Below are 21,226 nucleotides of genomic sequence, written 5' to 3' on the forward strand. Positions count from 1 at the left end.
ACTCTCTACTAGCCGGGCTCCCAGCTAACTATATCAAGCCTCTTCAGCTGCTCCAGAACGCAGCAGCACGAGTGGTCTTCAATGAACCTAAAAGAGCACATGTCACTCCGCTGCTCATCCGTTTGCACTGGCTGCCAGTTGCTGCTCGCATCAAATTCAAAGCTCTGATGTTTGTCTACAAAGCGACTTCTGGCTTTGCTCCTTCTTATCTGCTCTCACTTCTGCAGATCTATGTGCCCTCCAGAAACTTGCATTCTATGAATAAACGTCGCCTCGTGGTTCCATCTCAAAGAGGGAAGAAATCACTTTCGCGAACGCTCACGTTTAATCTGCCCAGTTGGTGGAATGAACTCCCTAACTGCATCAGAACAGCAGAGTCACTCGCTGTTTTCAAGAAACGACTAAAAACTCAACTATTTAAAAAAAAATTACTAAATTACTAAAATATTACCAATGCTTTCCTTCTTAGACTGTACTGACCTGAAACTTGCCTATAGCACTTATTCATTGTTGCTCTTATAGTTGTGTAAATTGCTTTCCTGTCCTCATTTGTAAGTCGCTTTGGATAAAAGCGTCAGCTAAATGACTAAATGTAAATGTAAATGTAAAAATAAAAGCACAACTGACAGTTTTAGGAATAAAAATTGGACAACAATACAGCAGTGCAATATTGTATATTTCAAGTTGGCTACACCGGGGCCATCCAACACTCTGACAGCAATTCATAATTTTTTGATTTAGTGGCTAATTTGTATGAATTTGTACAATTTAAATCGTACAATTTAGTACGATTTGCTCATCACTCTATGACGGTTGGGATTAGGGGTGGGGTTGGGTGCCTCACCTGCTTTTTAAAATCGTACATTTTTGTACGACTCAACTTGTATGAATTCATATGAATTAACCACTAAACTGACAAAACGTAAAATACTTACGTTTCCTTTTGAGATGGGGCTGGGCCATCTAGCAAGCATTAGACATCGTCAGCATTTCCTGCTCCTTTAATTGAATGTTCAAATCTAGCAATCCCCATCACTGTAAATAAGTTTTCCTTACACTGTATTATTATTATTGTAGGTAATCAGTGCATGATTGGAAAACAATCCCAAACCTTAAAAGTAAAAACAGTAGTCAACTAACTTGAAAGATCATGAAAGACTAATCATGAAGATAAAGGCTTATTTTCATTGTTGACTTTTAAAATGCTATCTGCATTGTATTCTGTGATTTGCAAGATATAAAGCTGCGTTTAAGCTTACGTAAGAGCATCTCATGTCAAACTGTAACATTATTAACTGGGCTTTTCCTCCTGCAGACCGGCCGGATACTCGGTATGAGAATGAGACTCATTTGTAAAACAATGTTGGGCACATTCATTTAAAAGAGTAATTAGTTATAATTACTAGTTACTTCTCACAAATAGTAACTGAGTTACATAATTACAAAAGTAACTAATTTCCATAGAAAGTAACTATTGCGTTACTTTAAAAAAAAATCTAATTTGTCAAATGACTATAAAATAAATATAAAACTTTTTATTGTTTGAACATATTATTGGCCCCATTTCAGAACGGAGGTTAAGTGAAAACTCAGAGTATGTTAACCCTGAAATGAGAGAAACTCTGGGTTTTCCATTTTAAAATGGCAAGTTTGTCAAACTCAAGAAAGCAGGATAAGCCAAGCCTGTTTCTGAAAGAGAGGTAACTTTTACTCAGAGTTATTTAGTGTGGTAGCTTTTCTGTAAACCTAATCTGGTTAGGGGCAAGGGGATATAGCTTATATCTCCGCCGATAGATGACTCAGCCCATTGTATCCAACTGTCCTGGCATGAATTCCTGGGTGAATCCACCAGCAGTGTCGTCAAACAGGCAAGCCTGGGATATGGGGGAGTCAAGAAAGTGAACTTTGTTGACTCTGCGCATATCTTTTGCTAGGTTTAGCCCGAGGTGGTGCTCCTGGACCACTAATGTGGCCATCATCCTTCCCAGGGCACATGCAGCGCACGAGGTCCATGGAGCTCAGTCGGGTGCGGTGCTAGGCTTGTAACAAGCGTGAGCCGGAACCACCCTCGTGCAGCTGGGCCAGCGCATGCGCATGGACCCTACATTCCTTAGGTCCTCAGATTCCTCCTAGCTATTGATTTTAATGAGATCAAAGTTATTTTGTTAATTATTATTTTTAACTGACAGCCCGGCTAACTACAAAATCAGGTTTCAATGGGTTTAGTCAAGTTAGTCTGAAGGCAGGTTTTTCGGATAAAGGCTAAAGGAATGACCATTTCTGAAGTCAGTCCATACAAATTGGTGATTTCTAGATTATTGCACCTTTAATGTTGTAACTCATTAAAGTGCCTTAAAAAGGCTGGTAGTCCACAAAGACAAATGGGCAAACAGTGAAATTGCTCAGTAGTTCAGAGCTGAATAGGCTAATGTTCACCTTACCTAATTACTCTGAATTTAAAATAATTTGAACTGAAAGCTTACTCTGCAGTGACCAACCATCTCAACAGCAGAAAGAATCAAAAGACTAGATTAAGCTCTTCTGAGAAGAAGTTTATCCTGTATGTCATTGTGATTGCCTTTACCTCGATTACAATCATCATACAATAGCATACAAAAGCACTGGTTTGGGATTACGGTTAACCTTAGACCTCACAACAGATATATCAATTTTTGTTATAGGTGCTATAGAATGCATTGACATACAATATATAAAATTGTTCTCTGATGTCCATTTAGAAGCTATGTGGCTTAGGTTTGTGCAAAAATTCCCCAGAAACAGATCTACAAGTCCATTTACAATCCTAATATTATATGGTTGGTTTTGACCATATTTGAAAGGATTGTGAATAGTAACCCTTTCACTCCATTGTGATATAAACATTGAGAATGCATGTCATCCACTGCTAATTCAAATGTTTTCACTCATGCTGAGGCGTAGAAAGAAAATTGCTGTGTTTGTCATATACCACAATTTATCAGTGTTTAAAAAACATTTAAGTTTTAGATATTAAAATTAAAACTAATCCATGTTGCCTTTCTTTTTTCTGAGATTACATCAAAGCACACAGCAGATTGAATGCATCAATGGTGTAGAACTAGCATGGTCAAAGAGGGCGTGACACCCCTAAGTCCATATTTTAACCTAAAACCCCCAAAACGCATATGGAGATTGTGACTGGCAGCCTTTCCCTGCTGAAATTTTTCAGTCAGGCTGTGCAAAACTCTGTGTGAGACATGAGTCAACAAGTCACATGAAGTGAAGTTCACTACAAGTCTACCATACCAGCAGGCACAAACATCATAAGACATTAACATTAGGTTAGATTTTAGATTTAGGTAATGATGTCAGGTGACCAAAATTCAATGTCTAGCCAGTGTCTAAGGACAACGTTATTTTGATGTCCATGAAGGACGTGATATTATGTTGAAATTTGGTGGATTTTAGGTTGTGTTGGACACAAAAAAAAAAATCCGACGTCTAGCCAACTTTAACCAATGTCATATTGATATCAAATACTTACATTTATTCATCGGGTATAGCAACATAAATCCAACATCTGATAGAGGTCATAGTGGGAACATTAACACAACATCAAGCTGTATCATCATTAGACGCTAATGTTTGGTTGATTTTAGGGTGGTCATTGACACTGAGTTCTGACGTCAACCCAATATTTTATTTCCAAATAAGATGCAACGTCCCCACGCATTAAGGCACAACGTCAATCTGACATCATGTTGACATCCTGTACCATTTGGGATAATAGTAACCATGACTGTGCAATTAATCAAACTTTTATTTCCATTTTGGCCTTCACAACAATTCTAAAAAAAACAATAATCAAGATAATATGGTAAATGCGTTATATCGGGTTAAATTAGGTCCCCACTAATATCGATAGCAAATGTACGACTATGGAATGCATAATCACTTAATTGTTCAAACAGAGGAATGAAAGGTACCTTTGTCTGTCTTTTTATAAAAAGAGGTGTGAGGAGGGCGAGGGCACATGTGGTTATGTATAAACCTGCAAAATTTACGAAATTCAAACAATTAAATTATAGCACAAATACACTCAGTTAATAATAAAAAAAACTTTCTGGCAGACATAGCACAAACTAAACACAAGAAATTTGACAAAAGTGAAAATTTATTCCAATGTCACCTTATGACATTGTTTAATACAATGTTTAATGACATTGTTTAATACCTAATACAAGTTTAGATTATCTTAAAAACTTGAGGTGTGGGGAGTGGGGGAGTTGTTGTAACCTCACAAGGAAATATTGTGACCAAATCAAACGTATTGATGTATTTATCCAGTGTGGTTTTTCAGAGTTCAGTGATTTGATTGGCTTATTTTTTCACAGGACTTTACACTTACAGGATTTACATGAGAGTGAAGAAACAATTGTGCTTTGCGACTCATGGTTTGGCATTTCCATGTGTTGATTTTTTATTATCATTCAGCTATGCTTAGGTATATCCAGATTTCACTGTATGTCATCTTTAAAAATGATTTTCATCATGGCGAATTCCTGCACAAATCTCGTATGGCTCTTTCCAAACTAGGTACGGGTTTAGAGGCTTGCTTTTGTGTTCACATTTTAGGTTCACATCTCAGGTGGGGATCTTTACTTATGTCCTTGAGGAAGAATCTAACCTGGATTTCTAACGTGAGCACAAATGGTGTTAGGCGTCTTAGCATCTCCTTGCCTGTGGAGGTTCATGGGTCCTCGACATTTTTCAGGCTAAGGACCCCTTAGTGGATAGAGAAATAGAGCAGAGACCCCCTATTACATGTTATATAAAACTGTGGTAAAATGTGTGACCTCTTGATAAAACTGTACATTCTTTAATAAAATTCTTTTCCTCAACATTGACTGAAGCCACAAAAATTAGAAGATCCAATTAAATGGCCGATATTTTCGGCCAATATATTTTTAGTAGCCAAAAATTCTGAAAATTTCTAATATCAGCACACTTTAAGATTCCAATTGTTGCACATTTCATCTGTGTGATTGCCTCTTAGATCAATATAAAGTAAAAAAAAAGCCCAGAGACTTATTTATTGATTCCCAGAGATGGGTTGCGGCTGGAAGGGCATCCGCTGTGTAAAAACTTACTGGATAAGTTCATTCCACTGTGGCGACCCCGGATTAATAAAGGGACTAAGCCGACAAGAAAATGAATGAATGAATGACTTATTTATTGACATCAATTTTTTGATTCGATAAAATATCGTTCATCGGCCCAGTCCTACTTGCACAGCACAGCAGATAAAGTAGCAAGTTGTGTCTGTGGTCATTTAACAGGATGACTGTACTGGTACTCTTCGTGCTCTATATTCAAAGGGCGTACTCACAATATGTACAGTTGCCTTGAACCAGGCCGAAGCACGTTTGGCCCCCCTCCCTGAGCATGTTTTCGTCATTGATGATGCGCTGTTCAGTTTAAAAGAAGGGATGAGCTCTCGCTTAGCACAGTGGAGATTTCTTTAGTTATATTGTTTGAGTTGTTTGAGATGCAGTGACATGCAGGCAAATATTTAGCTGAATAGATCAGCCACTTTTGACACTCATAAACAATCAAAGTCCTCATGTTGCAGGAATTAGGAGGTTTGCCTGATTCAGAGCACTCATACTTCTCGAACAATCCAGGAAACAGGCCTGGGCACGGTTTGGATAGTGTTTAATTAGAATAGCAAGCCAAACAGCTTTTTTTTCTATCCCCTAAAACTTCATCAAGCTGAGGAACATGTCAGTTTGTAGCAGCGATCTCAACAGGTCAAGATAAATGTATCATATAACCCCAATGTTATCTTCTCCACACTTATTAAGTTTTGTAATGATAACAGAGGCGAGGCAGTGGTGCAGTAGGTAGTGCTGTCGCCTCACAGCAAGAAAGTCGCTATGTCACTGGTTCGAACCTCTGCTCAGTTGGCATTACTGTATGGAGTTTGCATGTTCTCCCTGCCTTCGCGTGGGTTTCCTCTGGGTGCTCTGGTTTCCCCCACAGTCCAAAGACATGCAGTACAGGTGAATTGGGTAGGCTAAATTGTCCATAGTGTATTTGTGAATGTGTGTGTGTGGATGTTTTGCGGCTGGAAGGGGATCTGCTGCATAAAAACTTGCTGGATAAGTTGGCGGTTCATTCTGCTGTGGCAACCCCTGGATTAATAAAGGGACTAAGCCGACAAGAAAATGAATGAATGATAACAGAAAACTGCAAGTGTAAAAGTGTTTTTGCTAAAACGCTGTAAACTGTTTAGTTCTTGTATAATAAACAGGAGTAATTTTACCACACTATAATGATTCACGCATTCATTAAGATCACAAAATCTCGGGACTTTTGGTAGAACCAATGAAGGAGGCGCATTTTTACACTGCAAAAGTCTGTACTACTGTATAACTCTGCTATGTGGACATTACTTTAACAGTTAATTGCTCACAATGCTTTTATTTGTATAATAGAAACATATGTTTTTAAGTCATTGTAACATTAAACTAAGTTAATCATGCTTTAACTTAATTTTATAAGTTAATTTTATAAACTGTTTTAAGTCAGTTTAACATAATATAAGTTCAATGGACTTATAAGGTTAATTTGATTAAGCTTAAAAATAAGCAACCAGATTTTTTTTTACTATATATATAATTTGTGCAAAGGGCAGCGCGGTGGTGCAGTGGGTAGCGCTGTCGTCTCACAGCAAGAAGGTCGCTGGTTCGAGTCTCGGCTGGGTCAGTTGGCATTTTGTGTGGAGTTTGCATGTACTTCTGTAACGAGGAGACTGACACGGAGGGATCCATTATGCAGTATTTATTGATCACAATCTTACTCAAACACACAATATGCACCTGGGTGCACACACACATCCACAGTAGTAGTAATGGTTTCAGGAATGACGGTGAACAGACACAGAGTGAGTTACCAGGCATGGATCGAAGGCAAGGGGCGTGATTCAGAGTCCGTAAAGCAGGCTTGGGTCGAGGGCAGGCAGCGAGAATCAGAGTCCGTATATCAGGCGAGGGTCGTGGGCAGGCAGAAGGCGAAGCAGAGTCAGAAACAGGCTGAAGTCGTACACAAGAGATCAGGCTGGATATAATGCTCAGTAATGCTGGCCGGGGCTGAACAAGACTTCGCACTGACTGAGTGTTTGAGTGCGGTTTATAAGAGGTACTGTGCGTGGGTCGTTAGCTAGATTCAGATCAGGTGTATGCACAATCAGCGTAAATGGATGATGTAATGCTAGAAGTCCGGAGATGGTGGCCTCTGCTGGCCAGCGAGGGGAATGACCGGGACCGAGTCGGTGACAACTTCCCGTGTTTGTGTCGGTTTCCTCTGGGTGCTCCATTATCCCCCGAAGTCCAAATACAGTACATGCGGTACAGGTCAATTTGGCTAAAAAAAAAAAACCTAAAAAATGTCTGTAGTGTATATGTGTGAATGAAATTGATGGGTGTTTTCCAGTGATGAGTTGCAGCTGGAAAAGCATCTGCTGTATAAAACATATCTTCGCCTTAGAATTATAAGGTTCTAGCTGTGTTCTGAATGATTTTCAGATATTGAGCTTCAAAGTTTTTGCATTCCATAGCAAACAGTATGTGTGTAACATTTGTTTTTTTTAATAAAAAGTCTTATAATGTTAAAAAAACTCATTTTAAAAAATCCCAAACAAAAATGTCAGATAGAACCTTATAATTCTAAGGTGACAATAACCTGGATAAGTTGCGGTTCACTCCGCTGTGGCAACCCCGGATTAAAAAAGGGACAAAGTCGAAAAGAAAATTCAATATAATTGAGTTCAATTCACCCTTATTTCTATAGCACTTTTACAATGTAGATTGTGTCAAAGCAGCTTTACATAAAAGATCATGGTAAATTGAAACAGTGCAGTTCAGTTTTCAGAGTTTAAGTTCAGTTCAGTTTAGCTCAGTTCAGTGTGGTTTAATTAGCACTACTGAGAGTCCAAAAACTGAAGAGCAAATACATTGATGATCAGCTCTACAGATCCCGAACCATGGAAGCTAGTGGCGACAGCGGTGAGGAAAAAAACTTTACCAGTTTGTAAAAGTGAAGAATTCAAAAACCTCGAGAAAAAAACAGGCTCAGTTGGACACGACCATTTCTCCACTGGCCATAGCAAAATGAATGAATGAAAGGGTTAATACAAACAATAGTAGATGGAAACATTTGCCAAATAAACTGATAGGTTTACAAACGTGACTAATCAGTGGTATCCATCATGCTTGCCGTTTTTTACTGATAGGTTACAAGGTTAGCAATATTAGTCTTTTTTTTTTTTGCAAACTTTCAAAAGATTTGCTTCACTTTAGGATAAAAACCCGGCCTGTAATTTGTCTTTCACAATATTACTGTTTTAATTTTGTGAAATAAATGCAGCTTTGGTAAGCCAGGATGCTGCTAATAATAATCACAAACAGCAAAAAAAAAAAGAAAGAAAGAAAGAAAGAAAGAAAGAAAGAAAGAAAGAAAGAAAGAAAGAAAGAAAGAAAGAAAGAAAGAAAGAATCACATCTTAGGGTGGCGTGATGGCGCAATAGGTAGCGAAATTGCTTCACAGCAAGAAGGTCACTAGTTCGAGCTTCGGCTGGGTCAGTAGGCATCTGTGTGGAGTCTGTATGTTCTTCTTGTTTGTATGGGTTAACTCCAGGTGCTCCGGTTTCCCCCACAAGTCCAAAGACATGTGCTATAGGAGAATTGGGTAGACTAAATTGTCTGTAGTGTATGTGTGTGAATAGGTGCGTATGGGTGTTTCCCAGTGATGGGTTGCAGCTAGAAGGGCATCTGCGCCGTAAAACATGCTGGATAAGTTGGCGGTTTTAGCTGTTGTGGGGACCCCTGATGAAAAAAAGGGAATAAGCCAAATGAAAATGAATGAAAGGCATTATTGACGCATTCATTAAGGTTGCAAAATCTTCTTCAAAAAGACTTCTGCATTTTTACACAGACTTTTTGACTTTTCTTTTGTATGTGATTGTTTTTGCTTAAATATTTTTGCGAACTTTCAAAAGATTTGCTTCACTTTAGAATAAAAATTGGCTTGTAATTTGTCTGTTTCACAATATTACTCTTTTAATTTTGGGAAATAAATGCAGATTTGGTAATCCAGGATGCTGCTAATATTATCACAAAAACCCATCTCGCCTCCTTTTTTTAAATTAATGACTTTTCTTCTGTGGAACACCGAACAGAACAATATGACTTAAATGTGAAATAATTAGGGGAATAGTTAACAGTCCTGTTCAAGACCTACAGTTAAAGTAATCTGGGCCTGGATGTATAAAGCACAAAAAAATCTAGTGCTATTTTTCATGCATTTATATTATGTTGTTGACACCACTTGGATTTACCAATCTTCACCTGCCACATCAGGGCAATGCACAGCACACTTTCGACAAGACAAGACTCCACACATACGCACACACACAGCTGTAAAGTCACTCACATACCAACAGATAATGATGAGAAGATGTTCATATTTCTGACTGATACCAGACTACCTGTGTTGTCACCATGTGTCCCCGGAGAGCGAGCGAGGCCTTCTCTCAGCTCTGGTTACCCACACACCCCCTTCTGCCCCGCGGCGACACCTTCCACAATGGAGAACGGAGCGGTTTGGGAAATGGAGGCCATTTATAACTGCCGCATACGCGCGCACACACACACACTCCCCCCGTCCCAACTTGCGCCGCATTCGGAGACAAAGCGAGAGCCCCCTCTCCATGCTAATGTCACACAATTACCTTTTAACCGCTCAGACAAACGGCGTGCGGGGGGGAGAAGTGACATCAAATCAAAACTGTCACAGGTGATCGAGTCCAGTCATCGAGAGAGAGCGCCTGTCACACACGCTTATGGGGGCGCTGGAGGTTGAGGGGAGTGTGTTTGTGTGTGTGATTGGAAATGATAACGGACCGCTAATATCCCCCAACATGTTCCTCTCATCAGCTACTAATGTCGCCGCAGAACCGACCCTCAGACACACCGCCATAAATCACCAGACTTTTGGATATCTCCCTCTCTCTCTCTCTTGTGCTTTCACTTGCTTTCCCCCCCTTCCTATTTCTCTTTCTCTCCAGCTCCGTCTCTTTCTCCGCCGTATCTCTCTGGGGCTTGAGCTGGCAAGCATGGAAAATGGAATGCTCTTGACTAATGATATTCAAAAATGATAGGGAAGAGATTGAAAAAGCGTTCCCCCCTGAACCATGCCGAATGTGTACCTACTAAAGCATCGCTTTTTTAATGGAGTTTTAGGGGACACTCTTAAACTGCATCTGCAGTCAATGTCAACTTATCTCGCACCCTCCAGTGAGTTGAGTTATTGATGGATTATAGGGATCTTTGCATATTACAAAGAGGTTCTTAGGATGTACACCCGAATTAAAAACAGCTTAAAATCAATTAAAATCCAATTCGGCGTCAACTTGTGGAATTAATTAACATTCACACATCAGGTTCATTCCATCTTATGCAAATATCAATCGTCGTTTGCTGATGATTCATTGACGGTTATGAAACATTCGCTCGCAGATCGGCTCCTTGCTGGGACTTTGATGGCGTTGCGAGCTTGAAATAACTGTGGCAGCCAATGACTGGCAAATTACGATAGCATTACCGCACAGCATGTAACCGTGCATACAACACAGCAAGACAAAGAGACGGAATCCTTCAAAGGTTACTCCATCTTTTTATTGTTAATCAGCCACGCAGATCTTTCATTTAATCCAGCTTTAAAACACAATCGTGAACAAATCTCTGAGAGGAAATTTGTTTGTTTCTGTTCTTATCATTGCTGCTTTTTTAACAGTAAAGGCGGGCTGTAAATGAGCGAGATTCTTAATCAATCAGAGATGTTCCTGCTGTTGAGGTGTGTGTGTGTGTGTGTGTGTGTGGTGGCTAAAGCAAAGCCCTCAGTCTGACAGCAGAGGCCTTACACTGCACCACACGCTCCACAAAGCTGTCACACTCTTAATTGCCTGTGTGACCCTGCCTCCTTCCCTGACAGCCTGCTAATTACCCCCTTTGAGAGGTGTGTGAGGGGGAGAGAGAGAGAGAATGAGAGACCAAAATCACTCATAAGCAAGTTTAGTCACAGAAAATGGATAAAATGCTGTAGAAATGAATAAAAAGTGTTTTATAAGTGATCAAATCTGTCAAGTGCCTTGATTAATTCATTTTATATATATATATATATATTTTTTTTTTGATGGAACTAGTCAAAAGTTTTGTGTCTGTACACTTTTAAAAGAAAATTTTGGATTTTATTAAGCATTATATGCATTAAATTGGTCAAACATTCAGTTATGTACAATCTCCAAGGGGGTGTTAGCATTAGAATACTTTCAACTGCCTTTTAGCTGTTCATATACATCACAATGCCATTTTGGGGAGTACAAACTTTTGAAAAGAGATTTTAAAGTTTTGATGTTAATAAAATAATTTTATCTTCTCAAATTAAATCACAAACAATGTTATTCTGTGAAAGTATCATCAGAATTTAACAATCAAAATAAAAATGGTACAACACAGGACTGTAAGTATTCACTTTATTCTTCCGTAAGAATGGACGCAACCATTTGAATCATTCACTTCCATTCATTTTTAGATGTTCAAAACAGCTTGTTATGCTGCTTGATGTTCCAAACTGATATTTTCTTATTGTAATATTCTGCTAAGTCTGTATAGTCATGAACACACTTGTTTGTAGAGCAAGTAGTTTGACAATTTTCTGCCGTTTGGTATTCCTGGTCATTTCTGTCATAGGCAACTGAATCTGAAGTTTTAAAACAATCGCAAAAACGAGCGCACTTCTGCAGTGGAGAATAAGGTCAATGGAGTCACTCAGTGTTTCTTTACACAGAGACAGTGCCAACTACTGGCCTGACATACAAAATACGTAATTTCATGATCTTTGTTAACAGGAATCATCTTTGCACAAAACTTATCAAACATTCTAAGAAAAAACATTTCAGTATTTCGTAGATTAAACACTGTCACGTAAACGAACCTTAATACTTCATAAACATGAAAAAAAAACTTTGGTAAAAACACTGCAAAAAAAATGCTTTTCTTGCTTAGATTTTTAGTCTTGTTTCTAGTTTAAATATCTAAAATTTCTTATATCAAGAAGCATTTTCTAGACAAGCAAAACATATTGTCTGGTTTCGAGAAATAGTTTGCCAATATTAAGTGAGTTTTTCCTTAAAACAAGCTAAATAATTTGCCAATTGGGGTAATTAAGGTAAGCAATTTAATCTTACCCCAAATGAAAAAACAAGATTAATTTGCTTACCCCTTTGGCAAATTATTTAGCTTGTTTTAAGGAAAAACTATCTAAGTAAGAAAAGCATTTTTTTGCAGTTTAAAACACAATTGGTCAAAAGGTTGTTATTATTATGTTGTGAAAAAAATATGAAAGTATACAAAAAATGTACAACAGTTTCAATATAATTAATTTCACTAAATTATGAAGGAGCACAGCTGTTGTGAACAGCTGTTTGGAGGCAGAAATGTTTCTTGAGCAGCAAATTAGCATGTTAACATCACTTGATATTGAAAACTGGGGCAGATTCAAGATTAAACTGATGCTTATTACTGTTTTTGGTATAAACAGCATGTTTCCTGGAAATGGTGTGCAATGGGGTTCAAGACGGAACGCAACTAGGTTGGTGGACATGTCAAAAAATAAACAAAATTAGCAGCAAGGTATATGAAAAATACAGTATTAAACAGACAGCTTGCACAATGGGTAAGTACTGCAAGAATATTGTTTGCACTTTTTAGACTTTGTCTTTGTCTAAAAATTATGTAGGGGTTGCAATGACTCTAAACCTCTGATATGGTAAATATCACAATAACCTTTCACAGCAACAATGATCATAATGATAAGCCTAATACTCCCAATACACATAAGGTCACATACAGTTGAAGTCAGAATTATTAGCCCCCCTGAATTTATTTCCCCCGCTGTTTATTTCTTTCCCCAATTTCTGTTTAACGGAGAGCAGATTTAATAGTTAGAGAGCAAACTAACTGACTTATTTTTTCTTTGTCATGATGACAGTAAATTATATTTGACTAGATATTTTTAAGACACTTCTGTACAGCTTAAAGTGACATTTAAAGGCTTAACTAGGTTAATTAGGTTAACTAGGCAGGTTATTGTAATTAGGCAAGTTATTGTATAATGATGGTTTGTTCTGTAGACTATCGAAAAAATATATAGCTTAAAGGCGCTAATAATATTGGCCTTAAAATAGCTTTTAAAAAAATTAAAAACTGCTTTTATTCTTGCTAAAATAAAACAAATAAGACTTTCTCCCAAAGAAAAAATATTATCAGACATACTGTGAAAATTTCCTTGCTCTGTTAAACATAATTTGGGAAATATTTAAAAAAAGAAAAAAAAAATCCAAGGGGGGCTAATAATTCTGACTTCAACTGTAGATCATAACACAGTCTCAGATCCTTCACCTGAAATGTTTAGCTTTTCATCCTGAAATGTGAGGCAAATTTTTGATCACAATAAATTGTTTCTACTTTCTGTAACCTGATTGAGATGTCCACTTTTAATCTGGTTTGGCAGGAGCAGTGAATTTAACATCAAGCATATATTGTTGTTTTAAAAATATTAATACCGATTTTATCAATCAATCATTTCATCAACGCAAGTGTTCAACACTCTACCAATTCTGTTAAAAGAAATAAACCTTTTGCAATGATTTGTTGGGGCTGAAAGTAGCAGAATTAAATTTTTAGCTAAAAATTCTGCCTTTACAGAAAAACCACGAGATTCACAGGAGCATTTGCATGTTAAAAACTGAAAATGTAAAACAAACGTGGAATACATGTGAAATACCTGCTGTATAAAATGTGATTTTTGAAAGATAAACGTCTAATATATATCTAAATATAGATGTAAATTTGGCCTGTCCGTGAAAAACCAAAAATAGCCGAAAACAAGACTATTCATCAAATACAAAGTTCACATGTAGTCATTCACTCCTATGTTTTTGATAACCAGTCTTAGATTCTAACAGTCCAAAGTCTTGTTTTAGCCTAGCCGTCTATGTTTAAATGTCTATTAGTCTTCTTTTAAACCAAAAAATGCTTATCTGTACTCTCACATGTGAAGTTTGTACTTTTTTCTATAAAAGAACTTTGCATTTACAGAACTATTTAAAAAACAAAAAAAGTTATTTTATTTAAAAGTATATTACTGTTTGTGGGGCGACACGGTGGATCAGTGGTTAGCACTGTCGCCTTACAGCAAGAAGGTCGCTGTTTCAAGTCCCGGCTGGGTCAGTTGGGAATTCTGTGTGGAGTTTGCATGTTCTCCCTGTGTTCAAGTGGGTTTCCTCCGGGTGCTCCGGTTTCCCCCACAGTCCAAAGACATGTTGTATAAGTGAATTGGGTAAACTAAATTGGATATGTGTGTGTTAATGAGAGTGTATGGGGCTTTCTCAGTACTGTGTTGCAGCTGGAAGGGCATCCGCTGTATAAAACATATGCTGGATAAGTTGGCGGTTCCTTCTGCTGTGGCAACCACTGATTAATAAAGGGACTAAGTCTAAAGAAAATGAATGAATAAACGAATGGCTGTTTGATCAAACAAATGCAGCCTTGGTGAGTATTAATTACTCCAAACTATTGAATGCTTATACATTTAAGCTAAATAACTTTCTAGATTAGCATAACCGTTCATTCAATCCTTCATCGGACCCTGATCATGAGTTGTGCATATGGCTCCTTTCAGCTGCAGTCATTACAGATTTACTTCAGTGACTCCATTACACAGGCCTTCCCAGGACTTTTCATTCTGACATTCTCCTCAAACGAGAACAAAAAAAAAAATAATAATTAAAGCAGAAGGGAAGTTCTAAAAAAGGCCATGCAAATGAAATGCTAATGGAATGCTAATGAGGGCTGAGGGAGGTGGGCGGTGGGTAAAGTTTGGTTAGAGAGCGAGGCAGCGAGGAAGCAGGAAATGGCTGGGTGAGCAGTGACTACGACTGGTGCCATGCTGAGTGTAGAAACGTTTTGTTAGCAAGAGAGAAAGTGTGGGATGGAGGGAGGAGTGAATGGATGGCCTCTGGGCTAATGAATACTGATTGATTTCCAAATTAAATTTCACAACTGTTCTCTCTGCTTTTCCCCTTTCACATTCTTTCTAAAACACTCATTTGCTAATTATATTTAGTTTCATTGTTTTAGGATGTACACCTAAAACTGAATATTTATTACACTGCAGAAACATCACGTCTAGTCAAGTGTTATTTCTAGCCAGAAAATCTTATTAATCTTTTTTCACAATTAATGATACACAAGATCAGATTGTGTAAGATTATTATGATTGTTTTAAGGTTAACTTTTTTCTTTATGTAAGTTGGGTATTTAACCTGCAAATTTTGCTTAATTACAGTCAGAGACAGCGGTACATTCCGCTGTGGTTACCCTGGATTAATAAAGGGACTAAGCCAAAAAGAAATTGAATGAATGAATGAATGAATGATAGTCAGAGACATAATTTAAGACCAGACTTGTATTTAAGACCCTATTTTACCTGTAATAACTTGTTTTATGTTTGCCTATTAAAAATGCACAATAACAACACACTTAAAAATGACTTTTGCTGCTTGTTTAAACAACTTATTTAAAATGTATTAAAATAACACAACTCTTTATTTTTGGGGGTGGCAATTTAATTTGTTTTATATTCAATCCAATTGAATTTGTTAAAACCATTAAGCTAACTTAATCTATTTGTGTTAGGACAACAACCCAGAATTTTTCACAGTGCACTTACTGTATACTTTAGTTGCAATAATTTCTTTTAAGTTTGTCTATTAAAAATGCTCAAAAACATGTTCTTTAGTGACGAAATACATACCATTATGTTTTGTTGCATTGAACATATTTTGAGAAGCAAGCAGTATTTATTTCGCATTGTAACTACTATCATGTCTTAATTTGAAAACAAAAATGTGGACAATATGCATGTGCTTCTTGTGCTGATTTTGATTTTATTCATACAATATTCTTGTTTTAGGTTTAAATGTTTTGGCTCATTTAAAGACTGAATGTCGATACTTAATTTAAGGCTAATTCTAGTAAAACTAGTTTTATTTCACACAAAACATGAAGAGCAGACCGTTTAAAAAACAATTAAGAAGCTAATTTTAAGATAATTTGACTATTATCTTTCGTTACTGAAGATATTAAGTTGTTTACTAAAGCCTATGACATGGGGTAAAATGTAACACAGAGTTTTAAGGTATTTGCTCCGGGTTAACTATGGCATGTTTCCGAGGTTTTCACCACACTGTTGGCAGAGGTCTTCCCAATTATCGAAAAAGTTTGGCGAAATTTGGATGAGAAACACAGGAGAAACCGTTTTTGCAGCAGTAAGTATTTTTGCAGCAAGAATTTTTTTATAAGTCAATTTTTTTATTTTTAAAAAAATCTGGAAGTATGTAAAATCATTTATCCATTCATTATCTTTTCGGCGTAGTTCCTTTATTAATCTTGGCTCACCACAAAGCAATGAACCACCAACTTATCAAGCATTCAGTATGTTTTATGCAGCAGATGCCCTTCCAGCTGCAACTCATCACTGGGGAACATCAATACACACTCATACACTATGGACAATTTATCTTCTCAATTTACCTATACCACATGTTTTTGGAAATTGGAGCACCCAGAGGAAACCCACATGAACATGGGGAGAACATGGAAACTCCACACAGAAATGGCATCTGACCCAGCCGAGGCTCGGATCAGTGACCTTCCTGTTGTGACGCAATTGTGCAACCAATTGCACCACTGTGCTGCCCAGTATCTAAAATCCAGGCTAGACGATTTTAAAAATTGTAAAAAAATAAATAAATAAATAAAAAACATACATACAGTGACAATCAGCCAGTTTTAAGTAAAACACGACAAACACTCAAAAAAATGGTTTGCTATTTGTTCAAATTACTTATTTAAAATGAGCTGAAACAACACAAGTGTTTAGTTTTTTTGTGTCAACTTAATTGTTTTATGTTCAATCTACTTAAAACGGTAAAATTCAATGAGTTAACAAATTTCTTCATGTTGTCCCACACAAATTGATTGTGTGGAACCCAGCATTTTTACAGTGCAGCGGAGTTAGTTATAACAGGGTATTACAAATAAGCCACACACTGTTGGACACCAATTATTCATTCATTATCTTTTCAGCTTTGTCCTTTTATTAATCAGGGGTCACCACAGCAGAATAAACCGCCAACTTATCCAGCATATGATTTACACAGCGGATACCCTTTCAGCTGCAACCCATCTTAGGGAAACATCCACACACACAATCATTCAAACACATACACAACAGACAATTTAGCCTACCCAAATCACCTATAGTGCATGTCTTTGGATTGTGGGGGAAACCGGAGCACCTGGAGGAAACCCACGTGAACATGGGGAGAACATGCAAACTCCACACAGAAATGCCAACTAACCCAGCCTAGGCTCGAAACAGCGACTTTCTTCCTGTGAAGCAGCAGCACTACCTACTGCACCACCACATCACCTGGACACCAATTAAACTTACAAAATAATTCTGGATTTTTGAGTGTAATGTTGAGAACTTATTTATATATATATATATATATATATAAATTGCTAATAATGCAAATAAGTGCATTGTATAATAATATTTATTAATGCAAATAAATCCAATTGTGTTTATCCAGCAGATAAATAAACATGCTGTGCTATGAATTGTAAAAAAAAAAGTACTGAAGAAATATAGTTTCTATTTAATGTAAAATGAATTTAAATTATTGTGTGAAATCTGACTTTTAAGCACATGTTATAACTAACCCTCTGTCTGTTACAACTTGCATCGCAGGTGGGGTAAAAAGTTACATTTTTACACCTGGCACAATTGGCAATGCTATACAGAAACCATAGGTTCGCGATCATACTTTCAGTGCTGTTTTCTAGGAGAAGCTTGAGTGTTATTGGTAAAAAAAAAAAAAATGGTTTGTCTAACCCTATTACAAATGAAGCCTGTAGACTACAGCGAATAGTCCAGACTCACTGGCAATACCCTTCCTACACTTCAAGAACTGTACTCTTCCAGAGCGACTAAAAGGGCTCGTAAAATCACTCTGGACACCTCGCACCCAGCACACTTCCTGTTCAAACTGTTACCGTCTGGTCGGCACTACAGAGCATCAAGCACAAAAACAGCCAGATACAGAGAAAGTTTCTTTCCTCAGGTCGTCTACCTCATGAACAGTTAAATATTCTCCTACTGTGCAATAAATATATGCAATACTTTCTCATACGCACTTGTAGACAGTACCTTATAACAATATACAATGCAATACTTACTATACAAATTTGTACACAGCACCTTAATGTTTATTGTCTTTTTTTTTCATATTTATTTTGTGTTGTCACTTGTCACTTTATGTACACTGGAAGCTTCTTTAGCCAAAACAAATTCCTTGGGTGTGTAAAGCACACTTGGCAAAAAACTAATTCAGTAACACTTTACAATAACAGTACATGAATAATGATGTATTAATATGTAAACTAAACATGAGTTTATTATGAATTAATAATGAGTTAAGGTATGCACTAATCATGAATTAACTTTAACTACAACATGATTTACACAAGTTCATGTGTGAATGATGTCTACCTTAATTACTTGTTAGTACATGAATGTTTGCTAATTAATGTATTAATTAGCACATTAGTTTATGCTTAATTTAACCATGATGAACTCATGATAAGTTAATGTATAATTATGTTGTGACTTTACTTGGAGGGGCACATCATCATTAACCCATTCTTAACTACTCATAAACTCCTTATGCTCGTCCAACTACTGAGTTTACACTGAACAACAGCAGAAAATTGTAGTCAATATCAACATGAACAGGAGTTCATGAGTAGTTAAGGATGAGTTAATAGTGATGTGCCCCTCCAAGTAAAGTCATGACATGACTGTACAATAACAGCTCATAAGTTCATGTTGATTACATTTAGCTTAAACTTAAATGTTAATTAATACATTCATTAACAACAAGTACTAACAAGTAATTAAGGTAGTCGTTATTTACACATGAACTCAGGTGACTCATGTTGTAGTTAATTCATGATTAGTGCATACATTAACTCATCATTAATTCATAATAAACTAATGTTTAGTTTACATATTAATACATCATTATTCATGTACTGTTATTGTAAAGTGTTAACACTAATTCTGATTCTGATTACTTTGTTCATTATTTGGCCACAACTAAAAAGTGTTACTTTGTGCCCTGCTCTCGCCTACATTTTCTTATTTTAAGGAATACAGAATATGATTATCTTGCAGCAGCAGATCATTTGACTTGTTTCTACTCTCTATCCTCTAAAATCATTCATATATTTCTCATATTTAGATGGGGTAAACATATAGACACAATATAGGGAAGAGTCAAACACATCAGTCACAACCTCTTGCAAATTACATACCAAGTTCAGGTTTGTCTAGGGCTGCTAATGTTTCTCTCTCCGTTTTGCGCCCCCATCTCCACCGTCGGCTTCATTTCAATCTTAAAACCCTTTACACGTTCGAGCGGGCAGAGTTTTTGTTGTTTATTTGGGAGCAGGAGGAGGCACAGACAGGGTCGATCATTAGACGACAGTGTCAAACAAATGCACAAGGTGTAAGAGAGCGTAATGATGAGGAAAGCAGGAAGGGGGAAAAAAACAACAACGTTCAAACACAATTCCGTTGGGTTTTTTTTTTCTTAAACAAAATATTAATGATCTTTCATTTGGCTCTCATCACAAGGCGCGCGAGGAGAAATTGCATTCTATTTCGCAAAGCCTAAGAAAGCACGGGCCTAGGTAATGGGTAATAGGTGTAGAGAGGAGAACGGAGGTGAGGGCCGTGGGGCAGAGAAAGCGAGGGACAGAAAAAAACAGAACGAGAAATATTCCCTGAGAGAAAGGGGGGCAGGAAAGGCTGGCTAAGGTGGGAGCAAGAAAAAAAGGAGAGGAGATTGGAAATTGAAATTGATGACATTGAGAGTGACTATGACAGAGACAGGCCCTTTATTCTTTTCTCTTTTTTGAGGAAATCACAGCAGCCAACCTTGCAATGAGGGCAGATCAAGCTAAAATAGGCTGTTGAGTGCTCCGAGAGAGAAAGAGAGAGAGAGGAACAGGGTAGAGGTGGTTTGGCAGGAGGGGAGCAGACAGAAGTGGAGGACATTAGTGAGTAGATGATGTTGTCAGTGACCGATGTAAATCACAGCGATACATAGTCAACAGACACACTCGGCTGACTGTGAGGGGGGCAGCCGTCAGGACGCTGGCACTGACAAATGGAATATTTTCAGAGGACTTAATCAGAGGAAAATGGGGTTTCATCTGCACGCCTCCCCGCTCCACTGCCCTCAAAGAGAGAAATGATTGCCTGTCTTTCTCACCCTCGCCTTCCCTCTTCTCCTCCCCGTCTCACTCACTCGTCAAGCAGAACCGCAACACATCGGAAAGGTTACAGGAAGAGCGTGTACGGAGCTGCTTTGGGCCGCTGTTTTACAATACAGAATGTGCAGAGGGGCTCACGCACACACACACTCATGTAGATACACCACACGCGCTATGACTGATGGACATCGCTATCTCAGATGACAGAGAGCTAATATCTCTGTCTGAGACATGCATCTGATTTTAAACACTTCCACAATTTCATTTGTTCACATTTGATGTACTAGAACTAGATCAAATAGATATGTGACCATGGACCACAGAGCCCTAATACTGCAAGGGTATACGTATCTGTGGGAATATTCAAAAACACTTTGTATGGGTCATTGGATTTCTTTTATGATAAAAGTCATTAGGATATTTTGTTAAGCTTAACTTCCATGAATACATTTTGTAAAGTTCCCTGAGTAATTTCTTATCAAACTGATTTTTTTTATTTGTTCAGTAACATACAAAGTTGAATGTAATTAGTTTCAAGGCATTTTTTTCCAATTACTTTCCAATGATGAAGCAAAAATATGGGATTACTGTTCATTCATTCATTCATTCATTTATTTTCTTTTCAGCTAAGTCCCTTCATTAATTCGGGGTAGTCACAGCGGAATGAACCGCCAACCTATCCAGCATGTTTTTAAGCAGCGGATGTCCTTCCAGCCACAACC

The sequence above is a fragment of the Danio rerio genome, chromosome 2 (genome assembly GCF_049306965.1).
Source record: "Danio rerio strain Tuebingen ecotype United States chromosome 2, GRCz12tu, whole genome shotgun sequence".
NCBI lineage: Eukaryota > Metazoa > Chordata > Actinopteri > Cypriniformes > Danionidae > Danio > Danio rerio.